Source organism: Mytilus edulis, chromosome 11 (genome assembly GCF_963676685.1).
Source record: "Mytilus edulis chromosome 11, xbMytEdul2.2, whole genome shotgun sequence".
Classification (NCBI taxonomy): Eukaryota; Metazoa; Mollusca; class Bivalvia; order Mytilida; family Mytilidae; genus Mytilus; species Mytilus edulis.
In genome coordinates, this window is record NC_092354.1 from 12,114,587 (window position 1) to 12,132,065 (window position 17,479).

Genomic DNA, 17,479 nt, shown 5'->3' on the forward strand with positions numbered 1-17,479 from the left:
TTAAAAGGGAAACACGGAACAACTGTCTCGCTGGCAAATCCCTTTTTCGTAATACTAAATTAGGCAAACTGTCAACTAAAATTCCATGATACAAAATCCCAATCAATGATTTCATAAAAAATAATGTGGAATTCTTTATTAAAGTTCAAATAATGAAATACAATACCACTGGTATTGACACTATATGCCAGGTTGATATTGTCATTTATCATAAAACCATAGTTGTTTTAATGTACACAGAGTTTAAAAAATACTATATATTATATTATCACAGAGCTAGTGCTTTTCATCAAAGGAGTTTTATAAAAACTATACAAAAGAACAATACAAAGCTTCGATTTATTTCTTACAAACATTTTACATTAGTTGAGGTCAGATTTGTATTTGCAAAGATGTCTAAAAACTGAAAATAGATATAAAACATTTTACATGACTGGTTTTGTAAATAAATAACACAAACTCATTTATTACATCTATAGTTTATATTGAAATGGATCTTCTGTCAAGCATTTCTAAGCTTTGCACACAATATATTTGTGTGTGTGATCGAAGAAGTAAGACCACACTCGTCTGAGACTGTTGGCTTTGTATGGCATTGAACAGCTTCTGCTGCCAACGTTGATTTTCCAGTCAATGTCATTGTACCCTGGAACGAACCAACCACTCCAGGTACCACTAAACCATCGGATTTTGTATGCTGCTATCTTCCCTCCAGCTGCGACTTGATCCACTTGCATATTCATCCCTGCTGGCCATCTACAATCTCTCGTGGGACCTCGCGTGATCTCAGTACATATCAACAACAAACCTACCTGTGCAGAGATGTCGTAAATTATTCTATCTCACTTTAAATGTAATACCAACAAACCTACCTGTGCAGAGATGTCGTAAATCATTTTATCACTCCCATAGGTTATACCAACAAACAAACCAATCAGTGCTGTCAAACCATATAGTGACATAGTTATGTTTCAAAAATACTCGTTAATGAACAACATCTACGTATGCAACCTAGACATACAATGTTAAAACTGCAGTAATGTACATTTATATGAGATGATGAGGATACCGGTTTGTCGGAAATATACATCTACAAACACCGTATGAATCATAGGTTTAATGAACTTGTTAAAAACAAAATCAGGATACCAGTTTCCTTGTCGGAATTTCGTTCCCATATACATGTATTGTGACGATTTTTCAAATATTGTTTGTTTACACCCAAAAAATAATCAATGATTTATTTAAAAATATATTTTGAATTTATTTGCAACTTTATTTAATCAGATTGTAGAGTATTAAATTTGACATTAAAGTACAGAGTACAATGAATACTTCCAACTATCACTATGTACAGTACTAAAGTTGAATAGCGTTTGAAACATTGTGAAATATGTTTTTCATATTTGAGTTCCGTTTGAAATGAAAATAAATCAATAATTCTACTACAAAAGATTAATTATTACTGAATAATCTACTTCTTTTATCCATAAAGTTTTCTTTTGCAGTTCATAACATTCATATAATATTTCCATTCTTTTTCCAATCCGTAAGAACTTTGTCGATCACATCACGATGAGTTCTTACATATTCAGCACTTTCTTTATTTGATGTATTTATGAACATACCTTACTCTCATGGGTTTTCAGTCATTAAAAGTGTTATTTCAAAAATCACAGCGCGGCACATCCGGTTGTAAACATTAATATTTATACATGTCTTTGATTTGAGCTTAATACGCATGACCAATTTGTTAACAAAAATGCAAGATCATATGTTTCATATATCAAAAATTGTCAATATTTAATAATCAAATACGTTGATCAGTTTTTTTTGTAAGTATTGTATACGTTTAATGTTGTATGCTTATTGTTCTTTATTGTTCTCTCATGCCAAGTATTTGTTCATTTGGAAGAGGATAAATTTTGCAACAAAAGTGCAAAAACAAAAAGACTAATTGGGGGAAAATGGTGGTATTACACCTTAAGAACTCATTGTGACGTTACAACACACATTTGAAAAGAACGCATACTACGAATTCATATGATCTACAAAGACATATGATCTGACTTGTATATCATTGTTATATTATAGTTCGTTTCTGTGTGTGTTACATTATAACGTTGTGTCGTTTGTTTTCTCTTATTTTTGAGTGTAAATTCACATTGCGATAAGACGTGTCACGGTACTTGTCTATCCCAAATTCATGTATTTGGTTTTGATGTTATATATATATGTTATATTTGTTATTCTCGTGGGATTTTGTCTATATGTGTTACATTTTAGTGTTATGTCGTTGTTCTCCTCTTATATTTAATGCGTTTCCCTCGGTTTTGGTTTGTTATCCCGATTTTGTTTTTTGTCCATGGATTTATGAGTTTTGAACAGCGGTATACTACTGTTGCCTTTATTTTGTATTGCAGTGCATTTTTATTATCTTTATTAGTAATTATCAATATGTCCCCAAGGATATATAACTGTCTTAGTTAACTGTGTTTCTGAATTTCAAAAATTCATAAAAAAATATCATTTTAAATAAGTAATTTGTAAGATGCACAAACTATATGGTTTTGGTATACCTACAATGTCTAAGGCTTAAATATTTTCTAAAAGCATCCAAGCAACTTATTATTTATACATTCAAGAATTAAATGTCTTTGATTTGAGCTTAATACGCATGACCAATTTGTTAACAAAAATGCAAGATCATATGTTTCATATATCAAAAATTGTCAATAGCGATGTTATATTTTTAATAATCAAATACGTTTATCAGTTTTATTGTAATTATTGTATACGTTTAATGTTTGTATGCTCATTGTTTTTTATTTACAGTTAACTTAGAATGTTTAGATAACAATTAAACTAGGTTTAATCTACTATATCCACGAAAAATGATGTACCGAGTTAGGAATATTGCAAGTTGTTCTATGTGTTATATTTTGTTTTTATGTTTATAAAAAGTGACTATAATATTTTTTTCAAATACTGCATTGTAAGTATAAAAGAAATGTTTTTCAAACTAAATAATCCCAAATACTTATTATGGTCTTGTATATAAGGCTTAAGTATCAGTTTTTACGTCTTAGAAAAAAAAATATTTGAATATTCCTGTATAAATCTACAAATTGAAAACAAACATTTTGTAAAAAAAAAGAGAGGATGTAGTGTCATGTTTAATTTGTTTATCGCTATTTCCTAGTTCGGATGCTGCCCTAGACTTGACCTACGTGTAATTTTCGTGAACTATTATATAACAACATTGATTAGGGCAGGATATCAACCTCCGCATCATATAATGTCTTTATCACATTAAATCGCCAACTATGAGTGTTTAAAAAATAACTTGTAATGCACTATTTAATAATATTATTATATTTTACGTGGCCATGCTAACAATACAAAATGTGTAGATGATTGCACACCATGCTCTGAAAATACATGGTTACCTTTATTGGTATAAAATGCCTGATATTTCTAAAAACAGTTTCATACGTTTCAACTTATATATGAACTGTTAAAGGAAACACCGGACAACATTAAAAACAAAAACAAAAAGAAATGAAATACAAAATCGATTTGGTGCATTAAAAAGATCACAATTTATTTCTTCCATCAGAAATAAGTTACTGTACCGAACTAAAATCTTTAATGCACAGTGCTATATCGGTGACTTTTGAAATTAGAAATACACAAACATCTTTATAAAAAAATGATGTGGTATAATTGCCAATGAGACAACTATCCACAAAAGACCAAAATGACAAAGAGATTAACAACTATAGGTCACCGTACGGCCTATTAAGACAATAAATTTAAATGAAACACCAGCTCTTATTTTCTGAATATGTTTGCAATAAAATGAAATACGCTTTATGTTATACTCAAAGTTAAAATAAGTAAAAACAAGCGTTCTCACTAATCTATTCATAACCTACATAAACACCAATTGCCTATTCATGAATTAAATTTAACATCATTAAAATAGCAGTTGTTTCAATGGGTAAATGTAGAGGATTAACTTTTATCGGGACACAGACAGGGTAAATCGTATTAGAAAAAAAACTATGTTGGGCGTCAGTCCTTTAAATTGTGGATTTTTCTAGAGAACGATAAATCGCTTAGTATAGGGAATCATTACACGGTCGAACGTAGCTAGGTATTTAGCTAGGGAACCTAATTAAGCGCTGTCACTTTTGTAGTTTAATTTGTTAACAAAGTTTTCAATGAACTTTAGGTGGTAACTGACACTACAGTGAGACTCTTTAAAAACCAACTTAACGTTTTAATCACGTTGTATTGTTAAGGAAATAATAAGCTCCTCAGTGATCAAAATTAGTGTTTGACCAACTGCTCAAAGAAATTGTTCCTAGGAAGTGTGTTTTTCAAGTTTTTTTTTAAATGTTCATATTTTTGTCAAAGGGTCAAAGTAAATATTCTATTAAAATTTTAAAAAGATTAAACTAGTCAAATTTATTTCAGTCCAGGTGTTTGAACCTCGAGACGGTTTACAACAGGAGACATGTTCAGGCATTTATTGTATACGTTTTTTTGTTTGCTTATTGTTCTTTATTTTCAATTGTCATTCACATAGAAGGTTTAGAATAAAGTTTAATCAACCATTTTTCTCGAAAAAAAAATGTACCGAGTTTCAATATGACAATTTTTTTTGGCAATATTTTTGTTTTTGTTTTAATGAGAGTGGCTCTAATCTTTTTTTTCATAATGCATTGAACTCAATAATCTTAAACAGTAAATACTAGTAATCCATCTATGGTCTTCTATATAAGGCTCGTGTACCATTTTTTAACGTCTCACAAGAAAGGAAATTTATTTTATTTTTCGTGTTTAAAACTTTAAAATGAAACAACTATTTTGTAAAAAGAAAGAGGATGTTGTGTAATGTAAACTTAAGTAACCTTATTTCCTGCTTCGGAAGCTGTCCTAGACTTAAACTAAGTGTACTTTTCGTGAACTATTATAAAAACATTGATTAGGTTATGATATCAATCCCCGCTTCATATGATGTCTTTCACATTTACAATCGCCAACAATGTTTGTTTAAAAAATAAATTGGAATGCAGCATTTAACAATATTAATATATTTTAAGTAGCTATGCTGACAATACAAAATGTTGAGCTATTTTCGGATACTGTTTATCTGTTTAAGGGACAACCCAGTTCATGAAATAAATAGATGATTGCAAACAAAACTCTGGAAATACATGATCACCTTTTTTTAATAAATCTTCTATAAACAGTATCTATCGTTTGAACCTTTGTGTATTCTGTTAAAAGAAATACAGAAAAACACTAAAAAAGAAAAAAATAATTGAAATAAATAACTGATTTGGAATAGTATAAAGATAACAATTAATTTGTATTCAAAGAAATTCAAAGTAACTACTCGGGCCAAAAATCCTTCGTGCACACTGCACTATGTGTGAGTTTTTATCATAGACATACACACACACATCTTTAGACAGTAAATGTAAATGAACCACCAGTACGATAAAATAATAGGAACTGTACATGTATCTTGATTATAAGTATAAATGTAAAACATGCAATCTTGTATCACAATGTATAATGAACATAATTTTTTTTTTTAAGTTTACATAAAAACGATTAAAAATGTCAGTTACAACTATGTTTTATTCGACAGCCAAACCTTTCTTATTATCAAATATTTTTCTTCATTATATGATGTAATAAACTGAAATATAAATATGCAAATGAAAAAAAAACGACACAGAAATATCAACACAATTATTTTGAAAAATACAACTTTTGACTTTTTTTCCCTTTTAACAGATTTTTTTTTTATATAAATTGATCCAATTTTCCGTCACTCTGTAATAATTTGGATTTTTTTTATCAATTAACACATATACAACTTTTTTAAATTCATATACACCACTGCTTAACATAAATGATATACACTACAGCTCAGGTGGATTTTGTATTGTCCACATTGGGAGTGGGCACCAGGTGGGCAAAATTTCTAGCTTGTCAACTCTGCCCACCCATAGGAGTGGCCATGCAATTTCTTTTGTGTAATCAAAAGACTTGCAAGTACAATCAATTACAAACATCAGAAAATTATTTGTAATCAATATTTTTACAAAAACAGAGATTATAGATAGAGTGCCCACCGTGGAAAGTGGAAAAAGCAAAATCCACACAGGCTGTTGTGTATATAAATATTTTCTTATAAACACATGAAACATGATAAATATCTAAATAGTTTCAGAAAAATTTGAAATATTCTTTCAAACACCCAGGCAGTAAGCTTTTATAAGATACAGATCCATAAACAATAAAATTGATTGTTTTAAAATTGTCCTCTATATCAAAATTGACATTTTCAATATTGAGGTTTCTCAATTACTGAAGTACATTGTAACTGCCGAAATATCACCAAAAGTCAAACATATACATAAAAAAACTTAACAGGTATTGAAATGTTCTGCTGGTCACTTTGAGTGTCCCAAACTGGTTACAGTTTCATGTGTGTTTTCTTTTAGCTCAGCTACCTGAAAAAAAATTTAAAGGTATAGTCAAGCTATACATTTAAACATCAGTTTTTTGCTTGAAAATGTTTTCAATTAATTATATTAAATAAGATGAAATTGAATATTATATATATGTATATCATGTAAATAGTATAACATTATTCAAGTACACATATTTGAAGTGTAATATAATTTTTTAGAGGATTTCACATTCAGGACTTCATATACATTTGTAGTGGGAGATTAAAACCCTTCTGACATATCTGGAGTACATGGTCTCATTAATTTTTTTGTGCGGGTTATCTTTGTTTTATTTGTTTTAAATTAAGCTGAAACTAGTCATCTAATAATGTGTAACAGTTCAATTGTTGTATTTAAGATTTCACATACTAAATATCTTATATGGTACGTTATCTAAATAAAGATAAACATGTAAAAAATGTTCTTTAAGAGATACCGGTACTCACTTTGGAATTTTCATATAAACTAGAACACACCCGCGAAATCGCGGGCATATATATATACAGCTTGTAAACTGTTGTAGGATGAATTTTTGTAAAAGATTTTATTTGTATCCTTTCTGTTAAATTCAATTATTTTCATATTTCTTGCCTCAGACCACAATTATTCTTCTCCTTTGCTATAATGCCCTTTTTTTTGTAAAAGTCTAATTCAATAAAAAATTTGCACAGCTTCAAACATGAAATAAATGTAACTGCTTATAATAGATCACTATTATTCTAATAGAATATGCTTCCAGGACAATTCATCAGTGCTTTTTCTTTTGAGAGCCCTATTAACATGCCAATGGTAAGATTTGAACAAAGGCTAATTTAAGGGGTGGTCGGAGGGGTCCTGATCCCGAAATCCCGGGCTTAAAAACATGCAATTCCGAGGTGCCAAATTTCAAGAAATTCTTATCCCGGCGTCCCGAAATTTAAAAAAAAATTTCCCGGATCCCGTAAGGGTCAATCCCGAAATCCCGAGGTTAAAAACACCCGATCCCTCTTCTCTACCCTACTTTCATTTTGACCAAATAACTACTTTCACTTTTAACAATTAATTTGTATGCTCCTTTAATGGGCATTATGTTTTCTAGTCTGTGCGTCCGTTCATTCGTTCGTTCGTCCGTCCGTCTGTCCCGCTTCAGGTTAAAGTTTTTGGTCGAGGTAGTTATTGATGAAGTTGAAGACCAATCAACTCGAAACTTATTAAATATGCTCCCTTTGGTATGATCTTTCTAATTTTAATGCCATATTAGGGATTTCACTCCATTTCACGGTCCTTTGAACATAGAAAATGATAGTGCCGATTTGGCATCCCTGTACGAAGGACACATTCTTGTTTCTACATCTTTTACTTATTTCAATATATATGTAGCGGGTATAACCCCTTAAATAGTAAACATTTCAAAGAAAACAGTAAGTTTCTATATATTTTAATAGTATAATCGTAGTTTACATGTAGATAAACGCGAAAAAATAATTGTCGTCTCTAAGGCGGTATAACAGTTGTGGTTCTTGCGATCTAAAAACCATGATATATAGAACGCTCTAATGGGCTTATTTATTTTTCATTTTTGTTATCTATCATACGATTTGTTGTACTTGTGTATGTTTCGAAACCGGAAGTCTTATCTAGACTAAAAGTCAGTCTGATGACGGCAACAATATTCGGATAACATTTTTGTCGTTTTTCTCCCAAAATAACTCAATCTGAATAATCATAAGAATGAATGACAAATACGACTATGCATGTAACCTATAGGACACAGAGGCATGATGATTAATTTATTGTGGAAGGGGGAGAAGCGACACACAAAATGAGGTCTTCTCGTTTAATAGTATAGATGCAGAAGGTTAACTTCAAAATCAAATTGATCAATTTCTCTAATAATAGGCTCCTCTACATGTAAGTCTGTCATCTGATGTATCTTTATCTGTTTAAAAGAAATAACAGATTATAAGGTGATCAGTTATTCTTTGAATTGAATTTGGAAATTATAATTTAAAAAGCAACAATTGCTCCTGCTTTTTAATAAATTAAGCTTACTGTTTACATGTATATCTGACATAAACATATATGACTATCCTGATAACTGTAAGATTGTCTCTACTTTTATAAATTGTGACTTGGATTGAGAGTTGTCTCATTGACACTCATACCACATCTTCTTATACATGAATCTATTCTATATGTATATACAAATGTATTCATTTGTAGTTGCTTACATTCATTTGTGTACATGTACATGTCCATATTAATGATAAGCATAATAAGGTGACAAACATGTATATATGGTCTGTTGTGTATATGAAGGATACTTGTGCATGTGATTTTCTCATTGGCAATCATCCTGATCATACCACATCTTCTTATTTTTTGTAATTTTTTAGTCTGATAGTTTTAATTTTTTTAATTTTATATTATTATTCTATTCAAATAATCATGATAATGTTTGAACAAATTCAACATGTTCAACATGATGAATTAAAATGTATAAAATTGCATTCAGCACAGATCATACACTTGCAGATAATAATTTCCCACTGTAACTCAAAAATGGGGTAGAGGGGAAATTTATTGAAATAATTGAACAGGCCTCATGATTGTCAGTTGGGAAAACATTGTAATTGGTAAATGACTTCTAATTTTCAAAATAAAGCAGCATCAAACAACACTGTGTCTGGAAAATTCTCACAGGAATTTGATTTCACTGGCGGATCCAGAAATTTTCATAAGTGGGGGCCCACTTACTGCCTAAGAGGGGGCCCGCTCCATTCACGCGTCAGAGATTTCCTATATAAGCAACCAAATTTTTTCCCAAAAAGGCCCCCACCTAAATCCGCCTCTGAATTTGATTCCATTTAAATTAAAAAGACATTTTGAAAAGTATGTTAAGTAAAATTCATTTAATCTTCTGAATGCTTTGATTGATGCCTTTTTGTATCAATTTATCCCAGAAATAATTTCAAACTTCCATAATTTAAACTATTACCTGTTCCAATTGGTATAACTATTGCAAAGAATTCTTTTATACACTATAACTATTATCTGCTTCAAAGTGATCCGCCTTTCCACTTTTCAAGATGCCCAAAATTATATATGACATTTAGATTTAGATCTTTCTTTGGTGTCCATGATATACCATGTACTGTTTTAAGATGGTAGCAAACTGTATGATTTCCAGCTGACTCATCAAAAACTACTCACGGATGGCTTTAAATTCCTCATATTCCACATTTCCAGCAAATAATACAATAATTTCAGTCTTATAAATGATCTTCATTCCTGTACAGAATTTGTAACTGCCTCTAACAATGTGTCTAGGAATTAATCATCAGCCGTACAATCTCCTGAGGGAAACTTTTCCCAACATCACAAAGTTATATACTTTTGTTAAATCGTATCAAAATGTTCAATTTTGTATAAAAATATACAACAGAAATTCATTTTTCCATCAAAACATTACAACCTTTATCGGTTTTTATATTGAAGAGCATCACTTTTGGTATGTCTAAACACCAATATGTCAAAAATAAACTGATATTTCCAGACAGTTTTCTGCATTATAACATTTACATATCAACAGATACCAGAGATGTTCTTATCATTCCTGCTATATTCGTGGTCATCTTTTAGAATGTATATCAATTGTTATATCGAAGCCTGTTGTTGTTGAGAAATTAATACCCGTATTTCCCTATATAAGCAGTCAAATTTACTGTAAAATCAAATTAATTTTTTTAAACATAATAAACCATAATGAAAATGTCATTTCCCAACATAACAAGGTACATACAATACAAAAACACATTTATCCGAAAAAAGGTTGTTGAACAAAATCTCCAAGTTCTGCCTGGTTTTCTCTGGCATTGTCAGAGAACACCAGGCAGGACTGTTCAACTAAACAAAATTTGGTCAAAAATATATTTTACACTTTTAGTATTACATACTGACTGGGAATATATATATTTGTTTTGCAATATTTTGTGAATTTGACATTTTTTTTAATGAAATTCAATATAAGCATAATGATAAGCGCTCAAACTGCGAATTTTCATTGAAATTTTAGTTAGAGGACGGACACCAAGCGAATACATTAGTTCATGCACGTATATACTTAATAGTGACAAAATCTACAAATAAGCATGCTCTTGGTTTTTGCAAAATCAAATATGATATGCAGATTGGTTTAGTTCTTTATTGAAGGCTATACCTATTGCTTTAAACTTTTACATTGGTTGGTCTCTTAATGGAGATCTAGAGTTGTCTTATTACAATCATACTACGTCCGCTGATTTTTATTGTGTTCCATAGCAGTTTCTTCAAAACCTTGGGAAATAGAAGCACTGTTTATCTTCATCACTTGGTTTGTGTAAAAGTCAGAATATGACAACAGAGAATTTTTCCCATACGTCACAATGATTATGGCGTAAAGAGAACTGTGATAGGTACATGTGTAGCCTTGAAATTTGCAATCATATCAGATCTCCTTTGTAATAAGACGGATAACTTGTGATATATACTTAGCTACAGTGTGAACGTAACAATTAGTTTATCATGTTTATTCAATAAATTTTGAACAAATACATATACTGCACAAAACAAAAAATAACAAGGGCATACCAAATTGATACTTATAAGAAGTTTAATTCTTTTTGGTGCGACGATCATTACATTACATGCTTCTGACTTGGGACAGGCACATTCATTCAGACTGTGGCGGGGTTAAACACGTTAGCGGATTCCAAACCTCCCCTTACGTGGGACAGTATTGTAACATTACAATATAAGAACGCACGACCTATAAAAATCAGTTGAAAAAGGCTAAACTTGTATATATAAATGATTAAAACCTTTAAATCTTCTCATTTTAGGTCAAATTAATGTTGATGGTTTTTTTTGGTACCTGAAATTCGCACATAACATTTACATCTCGTAATGATCATTGATACAGCGTATTCCCTGATAATATGACAAATATATGAAATGCTCGATTACTTTTGTTTTATAATATCGATATCAATACCTCAATGAGTAATACTTCTAACTGCATGCATTATAATTTGCGTAATTTTCTATTTATCAGATCAGTTTCTTGAGAAATTAATTTTCATTATCAGGAAAATGAGTAATTATATCATTACTTATGAACATATATTTAACAGAGTTCAAATAAAGTAGATATATATATAGAATAAAGGACATTTTGTTTTTGATACTGACTTTATCACTGTGAAATATCAAGTGAGCCCGAAAGTCCTTTATTCTGTTTATCGGTAATTACGAAAAAAAAAATAACCACAATAATAGAGCAAATAACAAACAAACTATTTTATTGCGTCGAATCAAGGCGAATCACATTTGACGTCACAGGCCGCATTACGTCATTTGAAATTTTGTCACAATGCAGTAAACATGGCGTTCTCTTGCACAAAATATTGAAAAGAAAATATTGCATGCGTTTCATTAATTTTGCTTTTGACACTTTAACAATTTCAAATATAACTGGTAAGTCATTTCATTTTTATTTTTCACAAAGCACAGAATGATACGATATGAATCAGTAGATTTGTTATTGTTTTAGAAGTTTAGGTTAAATTCTCTGGCTTATCCGTCTATCTTAGTCTGACATACGCTCAGCGTTCATCCTGACGAATCTCACATTGATTTCAAATCATTTTTGGAAAGCACCGTGTAAACAGGCATTTATTAATGCAGACAAGAGGCAACGAATCTGAACAAGCTCATTTTTTGTCGACTTCAAAATTATTTCAGCTGCTACAAAGACTATTTATGGTTAATGTTTACTTTGTACCTGTAACTGTTCCACTCCAAACGTTTTCTAGATTTGGCCCCAGGCCATTCATTCTTTAACATTTATCTTGGAATTTGTTCTTTGGTCTATGTGAATATATTGACAATGATACCACATCTTCTTTATATTTGTCAGATTGTCTCACAAATATGTCGAAAATGTTGGGTTTTTCTTTTTCGATCGGCTCGGAATGCGATAGCGGAACTTTTTTGGTCACTATTTATGTGTTGCGTTTAAATATGAAATGTAACACTTTACAGTGACTGAACAGGTTTTAAAAATAAATACTTCTCAAAAAACAGAAAAAGAAGACACATAGGAATAGACTATGAATGAATAATTAAACTCTGATCGACATAGTATAGACGATAGGGAAAACAAAACTTTACGACAAAAGAGATGATTTCAGCTTTCCAATTGTGAACTTTCCATTTCTAGGTAGCAACATTCCAGCAGCACCTGCATACGGGGTATATATCTCCCAATTGATACGATAGTCCCGTGCTTGCATTTCCTATCATGATTTTCTTGATAGAGGGTTACTGCTCACAAGGAAGCTATTAAACCAAGAGTTCCAAATGGTGAAGTTGAAATCATCCCTTCGTAAATTTTACGGACGCCATCACCAGTTGGTTGACCGTTATGGAATAACCGTTTCACAAATGATATCCGATATGTTTCTTACGTCGTAACTACAATCCTCTTCCCTTTCATGAATGTGACCTACCGAATTAGACTATATACCGGATTTGTTATCACATACGCAACACGACGGGTGCCACATATGGAGCAGGATCTGTTTATCCTTCCGGAGCACCTGGGTTCGTGTTGTTTATTCTTTAGTTTTCTATGTTGTGTCATTTGTGCTATTGTTTGTCTGTTTGTCTTTTTCATTTTTAGCCATGGCGTTGTCAGTTTATTTTCGATTTATGAGTTTGACTGTCCCTTTGGTATCTTTCGTCTCTCTTTTAGTACGACCTCATTGTTAATAGTAAATAATTCTGCAGATAACGCAAATATTTCGAGTTTATTGGAGTTTTCGTACATTTTCTTTTCAAATTTTACGCAATCGTTCAAAAAGGCTTAACAAAGAATGACGAGTGTTTCATTGATTCACTAAAAAAATCGTGCGAAAAGAATCACGCGCGAATGTGTGTATGAAAGGGAAAGTAGATCCTGACGCAATGCATTCGCACATGTCAATTGCAAACTTTTCCAAAAATTTTATGATCACGACCAGTCTACTGATACTGCCATTAACATCAAAGGAAAAATGCACAAATTACCGATAAAAGGAATGAAAGGTCACCATAAATCTTTTAACAGTAACCTATACCGACGCCGTTCAGACCAATTTTAAATGATTTACGATATTCAAAATATGAAACAATCCAAAATAGGAATGGCCTGTTGAAAACATGACAAATTATAAAAATGAGTATGGTATGCAGCAACTAACAACCAACCACTGAGTCACAAGTTCCTGGTCACATGGGACATATACAATATGGGGAAATTAAACATGAATGTGCTTGCGCGGTACAAGCCGTCCCTCACTGACCAGAACCCCACTACAACATGAGAATGAACTGTGAATAGCGATTTTAAATATTTTAACTCATCAGATAGGTGATAAGCTTAAACACTACTAACAACTAACAAAAGTCTTAAGGCATTTTGAGTACCAAACAACAATGATTTTCAGTAACTTAGCACATACTTACAACTTCTCGTCCAATCAAATTGCTTGAATTTGCCTTCTAATTTTCATAGTACATACTTTTTCCGTGTACTAAGTAACTACGCATGAATGACCACAAGGGTATTTCATTGTATTGTAATCAAGATATTAGAACAAAAATTGCTACTGGCTATTTTGAAATAAATGATGTGTTCCAAATTTAACTAAATAGTTTGTAATTAGTTTTCAAACAGATTTTTAACATCCTACTAATCAATCTTTTGATCTAAATTTTGTTTTGACAATTAAAAAAGTTTCTTTCATTTAAATAAAGAGTAATAATAACGGTGCTTTATACCTTGATTAAAGTACAACTCAATCTAAAATTTGTAATCCTTTATCTTCCATGTCATTACTTTGTACACAAAAAGAGTCAACCATGAATCTTTTGAAGGGAAATTATTAATGAAGCAATATAATATATTTAGTCATAAATTGGTCGATAATTGGTTGCCTAATGTCCAGTGACAAATATTTCATGCATATAAACTATCCACTAGACTACCTATGGGTACATACCAGGGGCAAATCCAGCCATTTTTAAAAGGTGTTTCAACCAAAGATGTGGGAGGGGGATCCAACTGTTTGTGATAGTTTTAGGTTTTATGTGAAATAAAAAAAATGTTTTCAAGAATGTAAAGCTTTCACTGCAATTTAAGAATTGTCTGCTCTTGGTCAATTCATTTTGTCATCTTACCATGTAAATAAGTACATGTATAGTAAACCAACGCTTCGTTCATATCAATAAACATACTTACACCAGCAGCTACCTTCCTTACATTCTAAAGTCAAGGGCCTTTTGAAATCCCATTTTTACAAAGATATTATAGTGAGTAGATTTACAAAACTACGTAAATGAGCTACATCCAGTCAGCCAAAACATATCAATAGACTATTTACAGGATTACTCAAGTTGTAAATATGTGCTAAATTGGATATTGTATAGAAAGGTATATACTATGAAAATAAGAGCTTGGGGCAAAGCCCCTCGCTCTAATTTTCATAGTATATACCTTTCTATACAATAACCGAGACTTAAAGACGGTTTAAAATTAGTTACAAATATTTAAAAGAAATGTTTACCAAGATTAAAGTATGAATCAAAACACACACAAAAAAAAATGTGTAAAGACGTCATAAAAACTCCGAGACATGCTTTATTTTATGCGAAACATAGATGCAGTATCATCATAAGCTAGTATTTCTTCTTTTAGTATTCCTCATCGATTTTTGATGATCATCTCAACGAGATTGATTTTTTCGCTGGAGCCCGTTTAACGAAAGTGAGAAAAACAATCGAGTCCAGATGACCAATGATAATCTGTTTATCGCTATTTTACCAATAACTATGTTGTTAATCTATTGACAACGGGCACGTGCGCCCTTAGTTTCTAGAAATGATTATTCATGTCACTCTACACAGCTACTTTTGCATAGGTACTATTTCTGTACTTTTTTTAAAATGTGTATTACTGGAAATTTACTTTTAATATTTTGTACTATTTCTTTACTTCAAAATTATTGTAATAATTAAGTACCTGTATTTTACAGTACTAGACTTGTACCTAAAGTTTTGGAACTGAAATAATAATAACAATATTCCATGTTTTGAAATTATAACTTTAAGTGATTTGAAATAGACAAACTTTCAAAATGCAGAAAATATTACGGTGTAACCAAAAACCTCTAGTACTTAAACAAGTACAAATCAAGTACTGTAAAATATAGGTACCTATATATAACAATAATTTTAAAGTAACAACATAGTACAGAATATTAAAAGTAGATTTCCAGTACTAAATATTTTTGGTACAGAAATAGTACCTAGGCAAAAGTAGCTGTGTACAGTGCTCAGAAAAGAAATAGTATTCAGTAAGACGAAAGGATTTTTTTTTCATTGCGATGATATTTTTATCGTTATTTTTTTACTCTTTTCACGGACACAATCATTACTTGTAATTCGTATGCCAGTTATTAGATATTTTGGAGACAAAATACACCTCTTATTTTAGAGCATCACAACACAACAAAAAAAGGCAAACTCAAAATAACCTTCTGAGCTCACTTTTGACAGTGTGGGTGGAACCTGAGTTTTGATGATTAGGAATACCAATTTAAAATTAAATAAAAAAACCCATGAACATGCAAAATCATTTTAAACATGTTGAATGTTTATTTCAGCTCTAATCGGCATATTTACTGAAAGGACATAGACGATTGACAACGAGACATTTGTTAATATCTTCATATCTAGTTCTTTTTAACTACAAACGGGACACCGCTCAATTTCGTTCCCTAGATAGCTACGATCGACCGTATACAGATTACCTATACTTAACAGTTTTTCGTTCCCTAAACAAAGCTAAGAATTAATGGAATTACCCCCAGCATAACATTTTTTTTTCTTCATTTTTCTAATGCGATTTACTTTGTCTGACTCCCGATAAAAGTTAATCCTTTACATTTACTTATTGAAACAATAAATATTTTAATGATGTTAAATTTCATTCATGAATAGGCAATTGGTGATTATATAGGTAATGAAAGGATTAGTGACAACGCAGATTTTTACTGATTGTTAAATAGTATAACATAATGCGCATTTTTTTTTTATTGCAAACGAATTAAGTAAAAAGAGATTGAAATTGATTTATAAATAGGTGTGAACATGTAAGTAGAGTATGTCACAGAAGGTTACATTAAACGACATGACAAACGTCAATAGTCAAAGGTCAAGTTTGGATTGCTCCTTTGGTTGTATTCGGCCTCTTAGAACGAACCAGTACTATTGCTCTATACTGGTAGTATATTAAAGTCATAATATACTCAATTAATTCAGCAGTCACGCTTTTTATGTGCTCTGTTTTAATTGCGTGTCAGTGTCACGATCGGGTTAACTTCGGCAACAAATTCGAAAATTATTTAGCTGGCAACCATTGAATGATAATATTTGTCAATAATACGTTATAGATGTGTGATTAATATAAAAAAAAAAACGCACATGCAAGAGTTAGATTAGTATATATGTACGCATTGGTTCAATAATGCCAATAACATTAAAATTTCAACAAACACGTTATATATGACTTTAATAAGTTCATTGATAATTGTTATAATATCATTAGACAAACGAAGTTCAACCAAACAAGAAGCATGAACTCAATAATAAATGGCCTATATAAGCCATTGTTCATTTCGTTCCTCTGACCTATATTACGACCTTTTTTATTATTAATTTTCCCATGCAATTTAACAATGTTATTGGATTTGCAGTGTTGACCTTTAGATTTCAGAATATATTCAAGTATTTAATGCGTAGTTTATGTATGATAACCTTAATATATTGGTTTATCACCGACAATGCTATATGCATTATTCATAAAATGGCGCTGAAACGAGTAT

At 31.0% G+C, this 17,479-nt stretch overlaps 1 long non-coding RNA gene across 1 annotated transcript; it reads right to left on the minus strand.

Moving 5' to 3' along the window:
* Positions 1 to 463: 463 nt before the first annotated feature.
* Positions 464 to 1,027, minus strand: LOC139495143 (uncharacterized). Its single transcript, XR_011657270.1, has 2 exons — positions 873 to 1,027; positions 464 to 808 (listed from the first exon to the last, which is right to left on the minus strand). It is a non-coding gene; the product is annotated as an uncharacterized lncRNA (long non-coding RNA).
* Between the last annotated feature and the right edge of the window lie 16,452 nt (positions 1,028 to 17,479).